Source organism: Pelobates fuscus, chromosome 4, assembly GCF_036172605.1.
Source record: "Pelobates fuscus isolate aPelFus1 chromosome 4, aPelFus1.pri, whole genome shotgun sequence".
Classification (NCBI taxonomy): Eukaryota; Metazoa; Chordata; class Amphibia; order Anura; family Pelobatidae; genus Pelobates; species Pelobates fuscus.
The window spans coordinates 132356552-132379223 of record NC_086320.1 but is presented as its reverse complement, the minus strand read 5'-3'; positions in this window follow the sequence as shown (position 1 = coordinate 132379223).

The following is a 22672-nucleotide window of genomic DNA, read 5'->3' as shown; positions in this document are numbered from 1 at the left end:
TCAATCCAAGACCCATAAAATGAGCACATGGTGATTACACATTCAGATTTAAGTACATAGTCTGTATTATAAGTATGATATCAAATACCTCTTAAAGGTCTCTGTTAACCCTCTGCTATATGATGTATTTATAATTGAAAGATCAGATGTGTACTGGATATGTAACTATAATAAAAAAAAAAAATAACAAAAACATTCTTGCACAAATGATTCCAAGTGATACCAATTCTAGGTTTCATGGTAAGCCTACCCTTACTTTAAGAAATGGTTTCAAGGTTAGAGTCCATCAACCTGACAAGACGACCAACTACCCAACTGACCTGACTACTTTACCTCTTAGACAGCTGACGCACACTCACGCAGAGGTACTGCGCTTATCAGTCCTGTATCTCAGACCAAACTAGATGGGCCAGTGGGATGCCACCATGCCCTGATATAACTACTCCTTTTAAAGTAATGTATGTTGTACAAGCGTGTGATTGTGTAATTGACTGGCACAGTTTCACCAATAAATTATAAAATTACTGAATACTAGAATAGAGGTTTACAGTATGTTTGCGTTATGAGATGTAAAAGTACTGCAAGTTTATTTGCTATACATGTCATAATATTGACACTTCCCTCCTATGCTTGTAACGTCAGAAACCATGTTGTACACTGTTCTTGTTTGTCTACCATGAGGTTTGTATTGATTGCATATAACTGAAAAATGTAAAACCTACAATATAAATTGTAAAAAAAAAAAAAAAAAAACTATTTGAAAATACCAACTGGTCTTGAAGGAAAACATTAAAATAACTAATGCTTATTTTCTATGCCACAACAGCAAGATTAGGGAAGGTTGAAATCTTTCTTGTAATCTAAGTTACCTAGTAATGATTCATAATGTAATATAATTTCTTCAACACTCTTAACAGCCTCAATCAAATAGTTTGCAATTAAAAGCATAAGTATTTGTGAAATGTTAAAAATAAAATTAACAGAGGTCCCCCTCAGGCCCAGCTATCTCACAAAAGCCTGTCCCGTCCATTCTTGGCCCACCCAGGCTGAAGGCAAAGCTGGGCGCAACCCCGAGACATCGCCCACACTGGTGGAGGGCTCGCCGCCGCACTCAGCGGCCGACCACCCGCACCCCCCGCCACTCCCAAAGGGAGAGAGCTCTGGCCCCTTGTGAAAGCCAGGACCGTGGACCTAAGATTTCGGCCCTGCTACTGGCCCGGGGCAGGGGGATGGACTTACCTTGCTCCGTCCGAGCCGCCAACTCCGCTCTTGGCCAGGCTGCCTGCAACATCCACCGCGAACAGAGGAATGCCACACCACTGTCTAGCAACTGGGCAAAGCCCAAGGGACTTACCCGGAGAGCAGAGCCCAACCATAATGGGCTATACACGTATGTACTACAGATGCCCATCCAGGGAATCGGTTGACTCTATGACTCTGTGAGATAGCTGCTGGCCAAGACAGATCACCGACCAGGGACTTTGACTACAGAATGCTGACCAGCGCTTTAACGGCATAAAAGTGTACATGTTTTGTTTTAGTTTAGGCTCGTTGCCCACCTATGCTACATCTTCAATGTAATAACTTGCAGTCGACTAGCAAAATAATGCAGAGTACCTAGAACTAGCCTGTATCACACATTTGAATGCTTATATTTGCATAATCTGAGACGTCCAGTAGACACACACAACTCTTTTTTTTTCTGCAGATAAGCACAGTTATCAGTGATCTCCTTTAGTAACTTTACTACGTGTGGTATTTGATGCATTTACGTTATCAGTTTAAACTATAATATTTGTTAATATGTCTATACATAGCTGCAGGCTTAAAACAGTATTGTTCTTTAAATGTCAAACCTGGCTTCTTCTGCTATAAGCAATCGAGAATTTTGAAAAGTTTTTGTACCCTCAGCCATTACTGCTACAGATGTAGCCAGGCAGATATCCCATATCACCAGTTTACCCAGGATATATACCATGCATTGCAACGGATATATTATGGGCAAGCATAGGCAGGATAGATCACCCAGGGTCCTAAACCCTGTTACAACTACAAGCTAGCTCACTAGACCCGACCCACTTATTGCAGTCATCGAAGACAGGGATTCACCTGACCACACAACTAACCTGAGTCTACTAATGCCTAAATGCTGTATTTATTTTACTACACTGTTGGACCAGACATGCCTAGCATCTAGCAAGTTTTACTTTACATAATCTATGTCAGGAAAGTTTAGCCAGACGCACAACGACTTTAGTGAGATGACTTGTACTCACGCAACCAAGCACTAACTTAATTATTCAATATGTTGCAGCATATCAGTCTGCTTAATGTATAAACACACAACATGTTATATATTCAGATTTTCCAACAAACAAAAAATGTTCAATGTTTTTCAGTGCCTCACCTATGTTATAATATGTCTCATATTTGCTTGCACCAGCTATTGTGGCAGTGCAGGCATGTTTGTTCCCACTATGCACAAATAAAATAAAGAATTTAAAATAAAAAATAAAATTAAATATAAAATCCACTCCTCATTAGTCTGCAACTGGGTGTCTACATCCTACCTCCCTGTCAGTCATTGTTATGTGCTCTGTTCTTTGCACATGGCGGCCAGCATAAAAATATATAAAGAAAGCATACAAAGAAGAGAGAAAATAAAACACTGAAGGTATGTATGAAAAGTGTTTATTGTAAGGGGGGAGGGTTGCTACTTTTCCATTTGGTGCCTGTGTATGCCCTTATCTTCTACTGCAAATCTTCTGTTGTTTATTTTTCTGTTTTATTTTGAGTTATTCTCAATGTATAAAGCATGAGATCCAAGAGTGCACCCGTTTTTTCTACAAACTTTTGTGCCATTGTCAAAATGGCGGGTTGTCTGAAATACGTGAGCAGCTTTAACGGTGTTAGAAAAAAGCACAAGATATATGAATGTGGATAAGCACAAATAAGTACTTAAACGATTAACCAAAGGCAGCACACACTGTAAAAAATGAAAATATGAAATTATACTGTGGTGGAATCTCAGTAAAAATAAATTTACTAGGACAAGATTGCCATGTGGCATATGTGTAAATGTTGGTGTATCAGTTAGTCAGTTACACGTAGCTAAGATACAATCAACACTGTATTGAGCAAGTGCAGGAATGCAGAAACTGAAAACACTTCCCCTCCTCCATTGTTCTGGGTGAGCCATGTGGTCTAACAGGTAAGGGAAGTTAGGCTTTGTTCAGCTGATTGGGTAAAGAGTATATGTGGGTAGAGTTAACTATAGGAGGAGCTATATGTCTATATTATGCATTTACACAGTCAGTTCTGGGCTCAGATCTTGTTGTATTTTGGTGACATTAGTCCCTCTGAGCCCCGGTCGGTGAATCGAATAAAGAATCTCTTCCTTCCTGAAGAAACCTGTGTCCACTTCTCTGTGCTTGGCTTCCGTCAGTTTCTCCGGTATCAATACAGCGCTAAGTCTGAAGGCAGCAAACTCTGAAACTTGAGTCCCTCTAACTCAAGAATTTAAAACCAAAAGAAGCAGTCTCTGTGAGACTCGAGCTACTGCTGGAAATTGAACCACCACATTGCCTAAAAATCCATCATTACACAGACGGCAAGGCACGCTGGACCTTATAACCCCACACCTAGACTGTATATAGTCACTATCACGTGAGCATGGCTATGCACATCACAGTGCACCTTGGGTCATGTAGTTTCTTCCTACATTGAGTATGTAGTACGTAGTCCCCTGTAGGCTCTAGGCAGAAACACGTACAATCGTGATCACATCATCGTGGGTGTATACAAGCAAATGCTTTTTGGGAAATGTAGTTTCATTTCAAATCACTCGATCAAATTAAAATAATATTTTTGTGGCACACTGATGTTATACAATGCATAATAACTTGTATATAATGTATTTTCTTTTTAATTTTAAAGGTATACAGGTGTTTTTGGCAGTCATGTGACCTAATGACCTAATTAACCACATTTTTTTAATTGTTTGTATGTAGATACCCTATCAAAAGGCTTATTTGCAGATGTAAACTGTTTATATTGTCACTTGAAAAAGCCTAACTGGCGAAACGCATTGTGATTTTATTGCTGCTTTATCTTATAATTATTTTATAGTATGGTAATAAATTCATTTTACCACTAACTATTAAGCCTGCTTTTATATTGATTTGTTTTTCTTTTTGTTAACCTTATTTACACTGAGGACTTCTGCCTCAGTCTGGGTATTGTACCACCCAGGCTGATTTCATAGAGCATGCTGGTGCTCTGAAAAATGTAAGTGCATTTCTATCATCAATCCTTACATATATTGCTGTATATAGAGGGCATTATCATTTCCTTTGTCTGTATTCTATACACGACAACATGGATTTATAAAAAAAAAACAAAAAACAAGAGCTAACTAAGAGCTGTTCGTATAGCACTGAGTGTGTTTATAAGTCTTTATACACTCCTGTTTTGGTCCAACATAATTGCACTATTGGTGCTCCTTGTCTCTGCTTTATTTTTTATATTATCAATGTGAACACCTATACCAAGTAACCACTTTTGCTGTGAATCTGTCTTGTTCTATCATCCATCATTCACCTTACATCCCAGACAAGGATTGGGTTGTCAGAGGCTGATTCAAGTGAGCTAGTTGGTAGCTCCATACTTGTGAGAGTATTTCTAATTATTCAAAAATACAAATTTGGCTATACATTATATAACATTATTTGGTCCTTTCTTGTGTGTTTTACTGTAATTTCATATACATCACAGAGTAAATTTGGAGAGAAAATCAGACTGTTGTTCAAAATCTTATGCTATAACAAGGAACTGGTATAATCCTAAAGACTTTCTCAAAGTAACTGTCAGGATTACAGAATGATCCAGCACGTAGAATTGTGTAACACAGAGGACTGATAGGTAACATATACCGGACCTTAGAATGGCCGGACTAACGTACCAAAGAATACTGAGGAATAGCCAAGGGAAACAGAAAGAGACACAACGATAAGGAAAAGCCAGGAGTCAGGGATGCCAGAAAACAGGGAAGTCAAAAACAATGCCAAAGTCAAATAACCAGAATTACAAGAATCAATAACACGCTCTCGGACAACCACAAGGGAAACCACGACAGGGCACTAAGCAGGATGAGAACTGGGCCTAAATACCCCTCCTCTAGATCTGATAGGCTGTAACCAGCCTTTGACCCCTAAGGCAGTTACCAGGTTACCATTTGCATAATTGCTGCTCAGCATTAACCCTTCTGTGGATTTGTTTGCTGCTCGGCACAACTTTTCCTGTGTGGACAGTAAATGCCATTAACCATATTTTTTATAAGCAGATGAATACATGACAGTAACACATTATTTATCTTGCTATTTGCATTTTTACTATGTGCAGTCTGTCCTTTGATTTTATATTTGTTTTATGTTTAGCTAATATTTTTATTATTTGCATTGTTATCCACTGAGCACAACCAGTTTCTTTTGACTATAAGCACACTGTGTATAGGTATTCCTCTATGTCCCAACTAAACTAAATAGCGTACCCTGAAGCAAAGCAAATTGGAACTGATACCGGAGAAACTGACGGAAGCAAAGCACAGAGAGATGGACACAGGTTTCTTCAGGAAGGAAGAGATTCTTTATTGGATCACCGATCGGGACTCAGAGGGACTAGCGTCACCAAAATACAGCAAGTTCTGAGCCCCGGACAATAGTGCAGGCTCCTTATATAGGCACATAACTCCTCCCATATTAAGCTCCACCCGCACATTCTCTTGACCAATCAATACAAATAAGAATTAACTTCCTGCTTGACCGCATGGCTTGTCCAGCACAATGGAGGAGGGGGAATACTACATCCTGTATTCTTGCACATGCTCCGTACACTACTGATCGTATCTTGCCTCGTGCAACCAACTGATCGATACGTCAGCATATGCACGTACACATGCCACGTGGTAATCTCGGCCTACTAAATTTATTTTTACTGAGATTCCACCACATTCCCCCCTTTGATGCCTCTTGATATTTCACAATTACTTGAGGCATCACTTAACCTTGGTTTGCATACACCGCAAGTTACCTTGAACCAGACCAGACTTATCTATGATGTGAATCTTCAACACTCATCTTCCTGCATTGGTTCTCCCTGATCTAGAGCCTTATACTTATAAATCGCCATTATCTGTGCAGCAGCCTTCCTCTCTGCTATATTTTCTATCAGGCTTTGCACAGACCTAACTACTAAGGGTATAAGACACGGCAGGAGTAGACACAACATTAAAATCAGTAGGACTCCACCTACCACTGCCTTAAGCCCTCCAAACCACTCATACCAGCTACCAAACCAACTACTTGGATTATACCCTTTCCATACCTGAGTAGGCACATGCGCTAGTTTAACCATATGGCTAGTAAGCTCAGCTATTGCTTGCCCTTCGTCATCTATTTGAAGACAGCAATTGCTCAGGTTAAACTTCCCACATACACCTCCCTCTACTGCCAAAAGGTAATCCAAGGCTAATCTATTTTGGTAGACTGCTGTCCTCATCCTGGTGTTATGCTTCGCTAGAAGATTGAGCGCTTGTGATGTTTCATTAGTAATAATCTCAACCACCGCCTGTAATCTTATAATACGGTTGAGCATATAAATAGGGGTTCTGTAACCAAAAGTACCATCTTCTGCCCACGTGGCTGGCCCATAATAATCTATGATACGCTGGGGAGGCCATTCATCATCTTCCCAGGCGCCTATCTCTATGGATCCCCTTTTCTTCCTATGATTCACATCATACACTTTAACACCTAAAGTCTCACCTGTTTCAATAGGTAACAAGAAGAAGGATGGTTTGAGCATACCCAACACACATGCCCCTTCCCAGTCCTGTGGCAACTCCGAATAGGCTTTCTTACCACAGATCCAGTACAAATTTGCTGGGGCTCTCCAGGTAGATGTGATGGATAAATCAAACCACACATCCTTTAAATTGGCGTATCTAGCAAACGGGTTAGGTGGTTCTGAGACATTTGAAGCCGACCACCAAGTTGTATTCTTTGTATCATCATCATAAGCTTTTTGCCCTAGACAAGTTAATTCTCCTACAGAAGTATTATACATTATTCCTTTCCTTGCTATGCAAACATAACCTATGATGGAGGTCTTTAATCTCCACTCAGATTTACCTCTAACACTCATATGATAATCGGCTTGTGTAGATATTAATTGGTCAACTGCCTCAGAACCGGACATTACCTCCTTTGCTTCCCAAGGCCATTGGTCTCCCATGTTAGTACCTCCACACACATAGCAGTTGGTAACATTAAGACTACCGGCAATACTTTCAGCTAAGTCAATGAACAGGTTTTTAGCATTATGGGGGATCTTATTATCTATACTCATCTCTTCATAAAAGGAATGGTATACTTGATGAGTTTGGGAGGATACCGTATCAGTCTCTATCCCTATAAACAATACTGTCCCAGGATCTAAACCCGTCCCGTATATCTGAAACCCAAATAAATTGCCATATTTGTCTAAGAACTTATCGGGGTTATTTATAAGTATATGGATGGGATTACACTCCATAGACTTACAATATGGGCTGGTAGGCAACTTAGTCACTATCATGTCTTTGTCTACTGTCTGTCCCCAAGTCGCCCACCCCACACAAGACCAATAAGGGCAAAAGTTATAGTCTTTATTCGGGCATCTAGGACTAACATATTTATTTTTACTACTGGGACAAATATATTTATCATTAGACCCATACGTCCTCTCCCATCTAAGATCCCCACATACATTCCACGGCTTTCTACCACTTGATATCGCCTTACACGCATCAAATAGCAGAACACCCGAAGAATGTACGGATTCTAACACCGTCTTATTAATTAGGGTCCCCTGAGGATCTCCATTCCTGAGAGTCAACCAAATTGTACGGGGTTGATACTCTGGACTGAAGCACTTAGGTTCTCCTACTCCTAAATGGCACACACTATAATCTATATTTAGGTATCTACATCTCGATACATCTCCTTTACACTCGTATTGTGAATGCCAAATTAGGGTTTGGGAAATATGATTACCTGTTCTCGTAGTCTTAATGCATACCTCACAGCTAGGAGTGTCGGTACCTCTACCTTCCTGAATATAAAAACACACATAAATAAACACTATCATCAACACATCTTTCGCCGTCATCCTCAGTCTTCGTCCGTGCGAAGGCACCTCAGCTTCCAGGATGTAAGGGCTGCAGGGAATGGAGTTCTGCTCGTCTTCACAGGAGTCCCTTCGAGACTTTCCCTGGCTTATACACTATATGTCGGTAAGTGGACAGGCTTTATTATGGCCGTCTAAAAACACTCACTTCACCAAATCCCTGTAACAATAACATTTGTAATCCACAATAGTTCCTCGTTACTCCGACTGAGTAGTGCGTTTTAACCGGATCTTGCAGGGATTCTCTGGATCTGCTGTAACTTGCCAAGAATCGACTGCTGCTGGTTTAACCCTGGAGTGATGTATCCACGGAGTCACTTCGGCTACTTTTATCGCTGTAGGGGTAGACAAAAGAACAACATAAGGACCTCTCCACTTGGGCCCTAACGGTACATTATTCCACTCTTTAATCCACACTTGATCTCCTGGATGATAACTATGAACTGGGGGATAAATATTCACAGGTAATCTATCTTGTACCCATTTCTGTACCTCCTCCATAGTCTTACCCAACTCTACAACCTGCTGCCGGGTAATTCCTTCTCCCAACTGACTCAAGTCCCCCCTTAAGTTACGGAGTACGGGAGGTGGTCGCCCATACATGATTTCAAAAGGAGAGAGGCCCATCCTTCTGGTAGGGGTACTGCGGATTCGCAATAAAGCTATGGGTAAGAGAACATTCCACTTAAGTTGGGTTTCCTGACACATTTTAGCCAACTGATTCTTAATAGTTCTATTCATTCTCTCTACCTTACCAGAACTCTGGGGTCTATATGCTGTATGAAGCCTCCACTTTATACCAAGCATATGAGTCAGTTGTTGTAGGCACTGATGAACAAAAGCTGGACCATTGTCCGATCCTATAGAACAGGGTAGTCCATATCGGGGTATTATTTCTCGTAGCAGGAATCTCACAACTTCTCCTGCTTTCTCTGTACGAGTAGGACATGCTTCTACCCAGCCTGAATAGGTGCACACAATTACCAACAGGTAACGATGTCCACCCGATTTAGGCATCACTGTAAAGTCAATTTGTAAATCGGACATGGGGAGTCCCCCCATAAACTGGACTCCTGGTGGCTTTACTGGTCCTTGTCTTGCATTATTTTTAGCACACGTTACACATCTTCGTACAATGGCCTGAGTCAAGTTGGACAATCTTGGTATGTAGAAATGTTTTCTGAGAGATTCTTCTGTGCTGTCTCTCCCAGAATGTGTCCCGTTGTGATAATTTTGGACAATTTCTACCGCTAGTGATGCTGGTATGACTATCCTTCCATCTTCTAGCTGATACCACTTGTTCTCCAAATACTTTCCTTGTTCAGTCTTTAACCACTCCTCTTCTTGAGCTGTATAAACTGGAGTCCATTGGGACAGTGGAGTCGGTATAAGAGCAGCTATATGCCCCACATACTCCTGTCTTCCTGATTCAGCAGCACGCTTAGCTGCACTGTCTGCCATCCGATTTCCCTTGGTTACATCACCATCTCCTTTCAGATGCGCTCGACAATGTATGATACCGACTTCTTTCGGCTCCCACACTGCTTCCAATAGTTGTAGGATTTCAGCTGCATACTTGATTTCTTTGCCTTCTGAATTCAGTAGTCCTCTTTCTTTATACAAAGCTCCGTGGGCATGAGTGGTTAAAAACGCATACTTGGAGTCCGTGTAGATGTTCACTCTTAAACCTTCAGCCAATTGTAACGCTCGTGTTAGTGCTATTAATTCTGCCTTTTGTGCTGATGTTCCTTTCGCCAGTGGCCGAGCTTCTATCACCTTGTCTATTGTTGTTACTGCATATCCTGCATAGCGGATCCCTTCTTTCACATAACTACTGCCGTCGGTGTAATATTGAACATCGGGGTTCTGGATGGGAAAATCACGAAGATCTGGTCTACTTGAGAATACTTCATCCATTACTTCCAAACAATCATGTTGACTTTCAGTAGGTTGTGGCAAAAGGGTAGCTGGATTTAAGGTATTTACAGTCTCTAAATGCACTCTTGGGTTTTCACACAACATTGCTTGATACTTGGTCATACGGCTGTTACTAAACCAATGATTTCCTTTGTAATCCAACAACGTCTGTACTGCATGTGGGACTCGTACATAAAGTTCTTGACCCAGAGTGAGTTTGTCAGCTTCAGCTACTAGCAGGGCGGCTGCAGCTACGGCTCTTAGACAAGGTGGAAGTCCGCTGGCCACTGCATCCAATTGCTTAGACATGTAGGCAACAGGTCTTTGCCATGATCCCAAGTACTGTGTCAATACTCCCACAGCCATTCTTCTTTGCTCGTGTACATATAAGTAGAATGGTCGTGTGTGATCAGGTAGACCTAATGCTGGGGCACTCATCAAAGCCTTCTTCACATCTTCAAATGCCGTTTGCTGTTCTTGGGTCCATAAGAAGGGGTCGTGCTCTGTACCTTTGATAGCTGCGTACAGAGGTTTTGCCAGTATCGCGTAGCTGGGAATCCATATCCTACAGAAGCCTGCTGCCCCCAAGAATTCTCGCACTTGTCTTCTATTCTTGGGTATCGGTATTTGGCACACAGCTTCTTTTCTCTCTGGCCCCATAATTCTTTGACCTTCAGAGATATGGAATCCCAGATATTTGACAGTTGGCAAACACAACTGAGCCTTCTTTCTAGACACCTTGTATCCTGCCTTCCAGAGAATGTGTAGTAGATCGTGCGTTGCTTGCTGACAGATTTCTTTTGTAACTGCTGCTATCAACAAGTCATCTACATATTGTAACAATACACACTCTCCTGGGATGGACTCGAAATCCAGTAGATCTTGACTTAGAGCTGAACCAAATAGGGTAGGTGAATTTTTAAACCCTTGGGGCAGTCTTGTCCAAGTCATTTGGCGTTTTGAGCCCGTTACAGCATTCTCCCATTGGAAAGCGAAAATACATTGACTTTCTGCGGCAATTCGGAGGCAAAAGAAGGCATCTTTGAGGTCTAAGACTGTAAAGTAAGTAGCCCCGCCCGGAATTAAAGCAAGCAGGTTATATGGATTGGGTACAACTGGATGTATACTAACAACCGCATCATTGACTGCTCTCAAGTCCTGCACAGGTCGATACTCATCTGTACCGGGCTTTTGAACAGGCAGCAATGGGGTGTTCCAGGGGGAAGTACAGAATTTTAGGATACCATACCGTATGAACTTATCCAGATAAGATTGGATGTTCTTCTTAGCCTTCTGCGGGATGTGGTATTGTCTTAGGCTCACTGGATAAACCCCAAGTTTTAGTTCAATTTTAATAGGTGGAATATTGCGGGCCAGTCCTGGTGGGTTGTTCTCTGCCCAAACTCCTGGTATGTTGAATAATGTCTCATCACTCCTAGGGTTTTGGCTAGTCAACGCTGTATAAAGTCGCCACTCTTCTTCCTTTGGTACGGATAATGTCATGATACCTGAAGGTCCATTAAACTTTAAGGATGTTGTTCCATTTGGTAGGAACGTAATCTGCGCTTGTAATTTTGATAGCATATCACGTCCCAGCAATTGGACTGGACATTCAGGCATATAAAGGAATTGATGTTTTACTATGTGGCCTCCCAATGTACAGAGTCGACTTTTAAGAACCGGTTTTTCAGCACTTCTTCCAGTTGCTCCTATTACAGTAATAGTCCTTCCAGATGGAGGAGCAACTAGATTAGTCACCACTGAATGTTCAGCACCAGTGTCGATCATGAACGCACTCCTTTTTCCCCCTATTGATACATCGACCATAGGCTCCGCTCGACCAAGGGGGATGGAGCCCGGTCGGTATCAATAGTCCTCCATGACCGTGTCAGCCAATCCTACAAAGTCCCTGCCTTCTCTATCGCGGGACCTTTGCGCTGCTGGGATATACCTATCTTCCCTAACACTTCCTCTGTTCCCATTACTCCCTCTATTACCATTACTCCCTCCGGGGCCTCCTCTACCTCTCGCTCTGCCTCTAAAGTTTCCATAACCTGTCCTAGGTCTGTCTCTCTCACACTGTTCTCTTCGAGGACACTCATTTCTCCAATGCCCTTCTTCCCTACAGTATGCGCACTGATTTCTACTTAGAGGTTCCTCATTCCACTTACTATCGCCTCTATCTGGGCCCCGTCTATCTACGCCTGCGATCGCTAGCATGTCTGCCTTTCTACGCATCTTGCGCTCTTCCTCTTTCTTACTTTCTGTTTCCCTATTCATGTATACCTTATTCGCTACCTCCATTAGTTGGGTGATAGACATACCTGCAAACCCTTCTAACTTTTGTAGCTTGCGCTTAATATCTCCGTAAGCTTGGCTGACAAAGGCGGAGTTCACCATTCGGGAATTGTCTGCGTCTTCCGGATTAAAGGGGGTATACAAACGGTACGCCTCCAATAATCGGTCATGAAAGACACTGGGCGCTTCATCACTTTTCTGAATCACCTCAACTGTCTTCGACATATTAATAGCTTTCTTTCCTCCGGCTTTCATGCCAGCAATTATAGCGTCTCTATAGGCTCTGAGTTGAACCATATCAGCACCATTTACATTCCAATCGGGATCGGTGTTGGGATAATGTGTTGCGGCCCATGCTGATGGATTGGCTTGGTTTAAAGTACGGGCTTTATCCTCTAGTGCTTTAATGGCCGCTTGATTAATCCTTGTCCTTTCCTCATTGTTAAATAAAGTCATTAATAACTGCTGGCAATCAGCCCATGTCGGGTTATGTGTCTGTACTATTGAGGTGAACAGATCAGTCATAGCTTGTGGTTTCTCAGTATACGAGGAATTGCGGGTCTTCCAATTTAAGAGATCGGTTGTCGTGAATGGGACATATACAAAGACTGGGTCAGCATGTGCCATTTGGCCTGCGGCATCGATATAGGCTGACCCAGGATTCAGACGAAGAGGCATCTGATAGTGTTTTAATTGTTGGGCACCGGTCAGCTGTCGGGTCTGTATGGGGCTACGTGGAGGGGCGTCAGTCATAGGTTCCAGTCGGGGAGAAATAGGGTATGGGGATGTGGGAGCTTGGTTTTGGGAAAAGGTTGTAAATAAAACACTTCGAGCCGAGCTAGATGAAGCATGACCGGAAGTCTGAAGTGGCGCCAAATCAGGATATTCGTTTTTAATGGGGGTTGGTTCTGATTCCGGAAGGGGAGATTTAGTACGAGGGGGGGTGGATCCTGTACTGGAGGAGGAAGCGGAAGTGGATGGGGGTAATGACGGCAGGGTTGCAGGACTTCCTGCATTTGCGTCACTTCCTCTTAACGGAAAGTAAGGGGGCGGCAAAGGGATCTCGGACTCAGGGGGCGTGTCCAAAATGGGCCTAACACCCGTCCTAGTGGACGAACAAGTCCTAGCTACCATGAGGCGACATTGCTCCTCGTGGCATGTCTGGAGCCATTTTGGCGAGTCATTTACGGCCTGTCTCCAACAATCAATATAAGGAAACTGGCCGTAAAGTTCAGGCCTACCCGATACAGCCACGTGTACGCGCTGTACCAGAGTTGGATCCAAACTGCCACGTGGCGGCCATGCCGCAACCAAAGTAGGCCACTCCCTAGTACACAAAGTGACCAAACGTACAGGAGACATTTTAACCCCAAAATCACAAGTTTTGAATCCCTTTTTAAAATTCTTCACCATACAACCTAAGGGATCCGGAATCGTTGACTGCGACGCGCCCATACTTATCAATGGAACGTCGTTGACAACGAATACTATACACGCGTACTTTTCAACAGTCACACCCGTTTCCTCTGGCAACAGCACCACGTGGTACAGTTACCAAGTGAAACGTATACAATAACACAATAAACACTCAGGGAATTCCCGTACACACACAGCTGTTACACCAGTCACTAAATAATCAATGTGGCGAAACCAACCTCGCCACTGGGCCCTGGAGAAGCCTGTTTGCTAGCCTCCTACCTGCTGACTATGGCCCCTGGGTTATTTGGGGCATATTGTACTTTATATTGCTGCTACTGGCCCTTTAAAATCAGCAATGGATATATTGGGACTTTTGGGACTACTGTCCCTTTAAGACTGTGGAGCATATTCCAGTATACTGCCTTTAATATTACATATGTATTTATGTGTTGAGTTTAACCTGGGATATGTATGCAGCATTCACCTGATTGTTCAGTAGAATCACTCCATTCATTATATTGAGTGAAACTACCGAACAACCAGACCACCCAGGACTAAGTGTGCCTCCAATTACAGTTTGCAACAATGTTGCAAACGGGTAATTGGCAATCAGTGTAATGTATTCTTTGTCCTCTGGGTGGCCGCCATTCGGGAAACAAACACGTGGCGGCGGCCATCTTAAACTACCGAACAGCGGTGTTTTGCCGTCGAGTGTCTGGAACTAAAATCGGACACTTGACTAGGCAAACACCGCTGAGACCTCCATACTTCCAGAAATTTGTATAGAAACTACCGAATGACCCGCCGTTCGGTAGAAAGAACCCCACAAACAAGGGAATTCATTCAAACCCTCTCCAGGCTCTATAACACAGGCAATTCGCCTGTTTTCATTCCCTTGTTTGTGACCGACCGCAGGGCCAAAATGCATGGAACTGTTTTCGGATACTTTACCCATGCGGTCGGTCAAATCTTTGGAACCTCATATCTCCCGAACTGTTCATCCGAATGACTTGAATTTTGGATATGTTGTCCCCCTGAATAAGGGCTATCCAGCGATGCTGGATTTAAAGGTGTACCCCCTGTTTTTGGGGTACATCCAGAACTTGGCTGGAAAAGTGTACCGGATAATTGGGTTTAATGTTATCTGAGGGGAGGGGATGTGTGGGCTGAACCATGTATGTGATTGGTTATTTTATGCCTCCCCCTGGGTGTGGCCTGTATGTGGATTATTGTAATAAAAGCCAGGCTGGATGAGCCAGTCCAGAGTTCCTGTTTTACCCTCAAAGTGATGTGTCGTCTCATTATTGGGGGAAGGATTTATTGTATGCTGTTCCAGTTGACTGCTAGGAGTACAAGCCTATTCGTATGGTTCCTATTCAATGGTCTACAGCATTCAGAGGCTTGAGAAGGTTCATATGTTTCTCGGATTCGGTGATTGTGGTGTCTGCCAGAGTGCTTGGAGTCCTCAGGAAGCACTAGGATCATCCATTAACGGAGGTACCAAGTCGGGGTGCCAGGCGATCCGTTACATTGGTGGCAAGCGGTGGGATGGCGTCCTAGTGTGAGGTAAAGCAGCTCGGAGACACAGTTCGTTTGGATTTACAAATTGAGGGCAACGCTAGCAGTCGTGCAGCGCCCCTGGGAGCAGACAAGTATGGAAGGTTCTGGCTCTGGAGATGATTGGCTGGCCGAGGTGAGGCAGCGAGTGGCCGAGTATGGGGAGGATATACCCATGGAGACACGCCGGGTGATCTGGAACCAGGTCATGGCCGAGCGAAACACAAGGCTGGACCGAGAATTCCGGTTGGCAAAAGAGAGGAAGTATGCTCAGCAGCAGGAGCGTTACAGCAGCCGGGTAGAGGCTGCATCCGAGGAGGTTAGCCGTCTTTCCCTGAGGCGGCGGGAGGAACCCGAAGTGGGGGTCCTCATAGACTGGTCCTGTGAGGAACCACAACAGGCAGGTAGAGATGGGACCAAGGTCACTCCACCGGGATGCTGGGCAGCCGGCCCAGATCCCCAGCAGCAGCCAGAGTTGCCAGGTGGGGAAGCAGGTGGCCCTTACTCACAAATGTTGAGGGGCCTCACGGATTGGTCCTGGGAAGACCCACAGATGGCAGGTGGAGATGGGACTGCGGTCTCTCTACCGGCCCTACAGGGATGCTGGGCAGTCGGCCCAGATCCCCAGCGGCAGTGTGCGTTACAGGGAGCTGAAGGTGCCGTTCTTGCTCCCCAGCGGCAGTCTACGGTGCAGGGAGAGGAGCCTGTTATCCCCTCTCCCCAACGGTTGAAGGTGTGTAAGGGAGAGGAGTTTGTTATTCCCTCTCCCCAGCGGCAGCACAGCTCACCAAGGGGAGACAGTAAGCCCCTCACCAGGGCAGATGGGACCGTGGTCTCTGCGCCCTGCCTACAGGGAGTACAGAGGGTCAGCCCTGCTCCCCAGCGGCTGAAAGTGTGTAAGGGAGAGGAGTTTGTTACCCCCTCTCCCCAGCGGCAGCTTAGCACACCAAGGGGAGACAGTAAGCCCCACACCAGCGCAGATGGGACCGTGGTCTCTGCGCCCAAGCTACAGGGAGCTGAGGGGGCCGTCCTCCCTCCCCAGCAGCAGTGTGATTTGTTGGGAATTGGGAGCCCAGTCTCCATTCCCCAGCGGCAGTGTGAATTGCAGGGAATTGGGAGCCCAGTCCCCATTCCCCAGCGGCAGGCTGAGTTACAGGGGGCAGAGGTAGTTGGTCCTACCCCCCAGCAGCAGAGTGATATGCCGGGAAGGCAGTGTGAAGTGCAGGGAGAGGAGAGCAGCGTCCTCCCTCCCCAGCGGAAGGCTGAGTTACAGGGGGCAGAGGTAGTTGGTCCTACCCCCCAGCAGCAGCGTGATTTTTTGGGAATAGAGAGCCCAGTCTCTATTCCCCAGCAGCAGGACACTGAATTGGGAGGAGAGACAGTCGGTCTCCCTCCACAAAGACTGAAAGTAGGCATGGGAGAGGAGATTGTTACCACCTCTCCCCAGCGGCGGATCATCAATGGGCAGAGTGTTCTAATGGGAGAGGTGCTGGTTACCACCTCTCCCCAGCGCAGCTTAATGTACCAGGGGGAGACTGTAAGCCCCACACCTGTGCAGATGGGACCGTGGTCTCTGCACTTCCAGCACAGGGGGTAGGGACGGTCGGTCCTGCCCCCCTACAACAGGGCTGTTTAGCCAAAGGGGAGCCAGTCTGTCTCCAGCAGCAGAGCTGTGTAACTAAAGGGGAGACAGTCGGTCTCCAGCAGCAGAGCTGTGTAACTCAAGGGGAGACAGTGGGTCTCCAGCAGCAGAGCTGCGCAGCTAAAGGGGAGACAGTCGGTCTCCAGCAACCAGGCTCCAACCAGACTACTCCCGTAGTAGTGCTGGCACCAGGGCAGAGTACCGCTGGTCTCTGCCCACTCAGCAACCCACCAAAACAGCCTACCAGTCCCCCACACAGCCGGGGTGAGGCACCTGGACCTGGACAAGTTTTTCCATTACTCCATAGGTGTAGTAACCATTCATTGTGGGTGGGCTGTACTGCTGTTTCTGTTTTGCGGGTGGGCTGCTGGACTAACAAGGGCACTGACCGGCAAGAGGTCAGGTACCCTGTTAGTCTGTTTGGAAAAGGAGAGAAATGTGGCGAAACCAACCTCGCCACTGGGCCCTGGAGAAGCCTGTTTGCTAGCCTCCTACCTGCTGACTATGGCCCCTGGGTTATTTGGGGCATATTGTACTTTATATTGCTGCTACTGGCCCTTTAAAATCAGCAATGGATATATTGGGACTTTTGGGACTACTGTCCCTTTAAGACTGTGGAGCATATTCCAGTATACTGCCTTTAATATTACATATGTATTTATGTGTTGAGTTTAACCTGGGATATGTATGCAGCATTCACCTGATTGTTCGGTAGAATCACTCCATTCATTATATTGAGTGAAACTACCGAACAACCAGACCACCCAGGACTAAGTGTGCCTCCAATTACAGTTTGCAACAATGTTGCAAACGGGTAATTGGCAATCAGTGTAATGTATTCTTTGTCCTCTGGGTGGCCGCCATTCGGGAAACAAACACGTGGCGGCGGCCATCTTAAACTACCGAACAGCGGTGTTTTGCCGTCGAGTGTCTGGAACTAAAATCGGACACTTGACTAGGCAAACACCGCTGAGACCTCCATACTTCCAGAAATTTGTATAGAAACTACCGAATGACCCGCCGTTCGGTAGAAAGAACCCCACAAACAAGGGAATTCATTCAAACCCTCTCCAGGCTCTATAACACAGGCAATTCGCCTGTTTTCATTCCCTTGTTTGTGACCGACCGCAGGGCCAAAATGCATGGAACTGTTTTCGGATACTTTACCCATGCGGTCGGTCAAATCTTTGGAACCTCATATCTCCCGAACTGTTCATCCGAATGACTTGAATTTTGGATATGTTGTCCCCCTGAATAAGGGCTATCCAGCGATGCTGGATTTAAAGGTGTACCCCCTGTTTTTGGGGTACATCCAGAACTTGGCTGGAAAAGTGTACCGGATAATTGGGTTTAATGTTATCTGAGGGGAGGGGATGTGTGGGCTGAACCATGTATGTGATTGGTTATTTTATGCCTCCCCCTGGGTGTGGCCTGTATGTGGATTATTGTAATAAAAGCCAGGCTGGATGAGCCAGTCCAGAGTTCCTGTTTTACCCTCAAAGTGATGTGTCGTCTCATTATTGGGGGAAGGATTTATTGTATGCTGTTCCAGTTGACTGCTAGGAGTACAAGCCTATTCGTATGGTTCCTATTCAATGGTCTACAGCATTCAGAGGCTTGAGAAGGTTCATATGTTTCTCGGATTCGGTGATTGTGGTGTCTGCCAGAGTGCTTGGAGTCCTCAGGAAGCACTAGGATCATCCATTAACGGAGGTACCAAGTCGGGGTGCCAGGCGATCCGTTACAATCAATATTATGCCCTTTGGCGTAACTATACAGTCACCCACGCTATAATTCTCTATATACGAATTACCCGTCTATAACACACCCCAGTAACATCGTCTTTTACAAATAGCGGTTACAGTACGGTTAGCATAGGTCAAAGCACAAGTTAAGGTCACAATACAATTATTAGTGGTTATGGTGTTAAACATGCAATGGACGACAATGATTAGTACTTATATACAGTGTCAGTAAATATACAGGGTTATGGTACCGTGCACTATAATACAGCAACACACTATTAACACTCTCGCTAGACGGCTGAGCTCGCGCTATCTAACAAGATATACACTTTACTAAACAATCGTTAACACATTTACAATTCCCAACTAAACTATTGGCCAGTACCTTGAATGGACTACCTAAAAACAATCTACATACGTTTTGGTTAGCCACACTGCCCAAGCACCACATATAGCGAGCTAGAGGACCGAATTTACACAGACGCCTCTTAGTCGATAACTATCAAAAGTCTAGTGGGTTCCAAATTTACACGCCTTCCCACTTAGCCCAGATAGGATGAGAGCTAGCGAACCGAATTTACACAGACGCCGCTTAGTCTCCCGGTCCCTCCGACCTAGCGAACAAAATATACACCCTAGAACGCTAGTCTAGACAAGACACCGGTGTCCGGCTAGGGCTATTTACACCAGAGCCCCGCCTGACTAACAAAATCAAACGGTCTGACTAAAGAGCGTTCGATCGAGCGGTGCGCCTTCGCTCCTTCCCTCCGACAGAGGGGGCAGATACACAGATTTAAACCCCTTTGGGCCTACCGCACAATCGGTATACCCCTAGTGGGTTCTGCCGTCTAAAACAGCAGTTGTCTTACCTCCTCGTTCCTGAACCTGAGTTCACACTCATCGACGGGGACACCCCAGCACTTCTTACGTAGAGGCCGATGATCTCCTGGACAACGGACCAGTGGCGCCGAGACGAAGGGAGGTCCACGCAGAAGTTCAGGGGTGCAGCCGTAGAGAACGTTGGCAAAGATAGACCGTCTCACGCCTCTGCCTCTCAGCTACCGTTGAACGATGAGCTTCCCGGCCAATGCACCAAATGATACCGGAGAAACTGACGGAAGCAAAGCACAGAGAGATGGACACAGGTTTCTTCAGGAAGGAAGAGATTCTTTATTGGATCACCGATCGGGACTCAGAGGGACTAGCGTCACCAAAATACAGCAAGTTCTGAGCCCCGGACAATAGTGCAGGCTCCTTATATAGGCACATAACTCCTCCCATATTAAGCTCCACCCGCACATTCTCTTGACCAATCAATACAAATAAGAATTAACTTCCTGCTTGACCGCATGGCTTGTCCAGCACAATGGAGGAGGGGGAATACTACATCCTGTATTCTTGCACATGCTCCGTACACTACTGATCGTATCTTGCCTCGTGCAACCAACTGATCGATACGTCAGCATATGCACGTACACATGCCACGTGGTAATCTCGGCCTACTAAATTTATTTTTACTGAGATTCCACCACAGAACTTCTACAATCTGATCCTCGATGGGGATTGTACAACCCATCATGTTAAAATAAAGCAATTTACTGCTCAAAAAATTGTAAGTTCATCTCCATTTATTCCTATATGTACTTACATACAGAGTGCACTACATACTGTTAGCTTTTTTCCATATTTGCAAGCGCTGATGAAGAATCTGTGAACCAATTATATCCATAGGTAGGGATAGTACTGCCTATTACCTGCAAATTTGAGATTTAGTAAAATATGCTTGTGAGTTCAATTCCTATTTTAAGCATTTTATGTTAACAATACTGTACTATTGGATGTTTTTTGTCTTTACACAGGGCTGGTGCTTGCATTAGGCAGTGGTCTAGGGCGCTCTGTGAGAATGTAGTCTGAGAATGTGCTGGCGTGTTGAGTCACAGAGACCCCACCTCTGCCTGTGCCCTCTCCTTACGGCTTCTGCCCTCCTTCTAATATTTGACCAGTTAAAATGCTTTCAAGAGCAAAGGGGTTACGATAGTAACTCAGACCCTGCCCACCCAGAAACCCTTAACTCCGCCCAGACATAAACAAATCAGCCCCCCAAAAATATAACTCCGCCCCCAGCCTGCCTCAACCTCCCCTTCCAATGTCCATACCTCCAGACATCAAGTCTCCTAAAGAAGAGAGATGGCAAACCTTCTATGTGCTGCACCCCCTGTCCTGTTCCTGATGGGAGAGACCCATATTACAGACTGGAGGCATGACAGCAAAGGAGGTACTACACATAGAAACATAGAAACATAGAATGTGACGGCAGATAAGAACCATTTGGCCCATCTAGTCTGCCCAATTTTCTAAATACTTCCATTAGTCCCTGGCCTTATCTTATAGTTAACATAGCCTTATGTCTATCCCACGCATGCTTAAACTCCTTTACTGTGTTAACCTCTACCACTTCAGCTGGAAGGCTATTCCATGCATCCACTACCCTCTCAGTAAAGTAATACTTCCTAAAATTATTTATAGAAACATAGAATGTGACGGCAGATAAGAACCATTCGGCCCATCTAGTCATCTAGTCTATACTGAGTGACTGTGTATGCAGGATGTATGTATGTATGTATGTATATTACACTGTTTGTGTGTCTGTATCTATTAGACAGTTTGTGTATGTATGTATATATTAAATAGTGTGTGTGTGTGTGTTAGGTAGTGTCTGTGCCTATTAGACTGTTTGTGTGTCTACTGGCCAGTTTGTGTGTGTAATAAGCAGTGTATGTGTCTGCTGGTGTATGTGTGTATTACATGTTTGTAATCATCATACATTTCAGTTTGTATCAGGGATGTGGAATTTATATCACCCGACACCTGAGGCATGCAGTTCCAGGCGCCGGACTTGGAAGATTTTTTTATTCTTTTAGGGCTGCCTTGGGGGGAGTTGGTGCCAAGCAGGGAGCGTTTCTCTGGCAAGCATACCGGGATGCTATAACTGCGCCTGGCTGCAGCTCACAGGGAGGTGTGAGGAGTGGCAGCATCCAACTGCTCCTGATAATTCTCAGGACTCATGGCCACCGGGATTCAGCGCCACATCATACTCGGCAGCAAGCACGCTATATAGGGCAGAATAAGCATGGAACAGGCTGCTGTTGGTAATCTGTGCTGTGTGTGAGTGTAAGAGAATGTATAGTCTGTGTGTATGGGTCAGGATGTTCCTTCTCTCCATTTGCAATGTAGCTTTACCTGGAATGAACAATTAATGAACTCATTAAACTAACTGGGCCTACAGACACGTTACTGGTAAATTCAGCCTTGGTGTCAGCCAGTCAACAAGTGCTGCCTAGGATTTGCTCTTGCAGAAATGCACAAATTTAACAGAAAGACAATGCAAAGCCTTGTGCATCCAGAAATGCATTTAAAGGGAAACTCCAGTGCCAGGAAAACAATCCGTTTTCCTGGCACTGCAGGTCCGCTCTCCCTCCCACCCCCCAATCCCTGGTTGCTGAAGGGGTAAATACCCCTTCAGTAACTTACCATAGGCAGCGACATGTCCCACATCGCTGCTTCTTCCTCCGCTGCTGCTCCTCCTAGTAAATATGTCGGCCGGTGGGCGAAACTGATCCCGCCCATCAGCCGGGGAGACCTAATGCTCATGCGCGGCAATGCCGCGCATGCGCATTAGCGCTCCCCATAGGAAAGCATTGAAAATGCATTTCTTTTTTTTCAATTTGAAATTCGATTTTATTGGTGTTTCACATTGTTTAGCTTTCGGCACCTGCTCGCCAGGGTACAGAATGGAAAAAGGGGTAATGCAGGAACGTTTTGTTACAACATAGGGTATATACACAATTTACCTCCTTATCCCTCCCTTCAT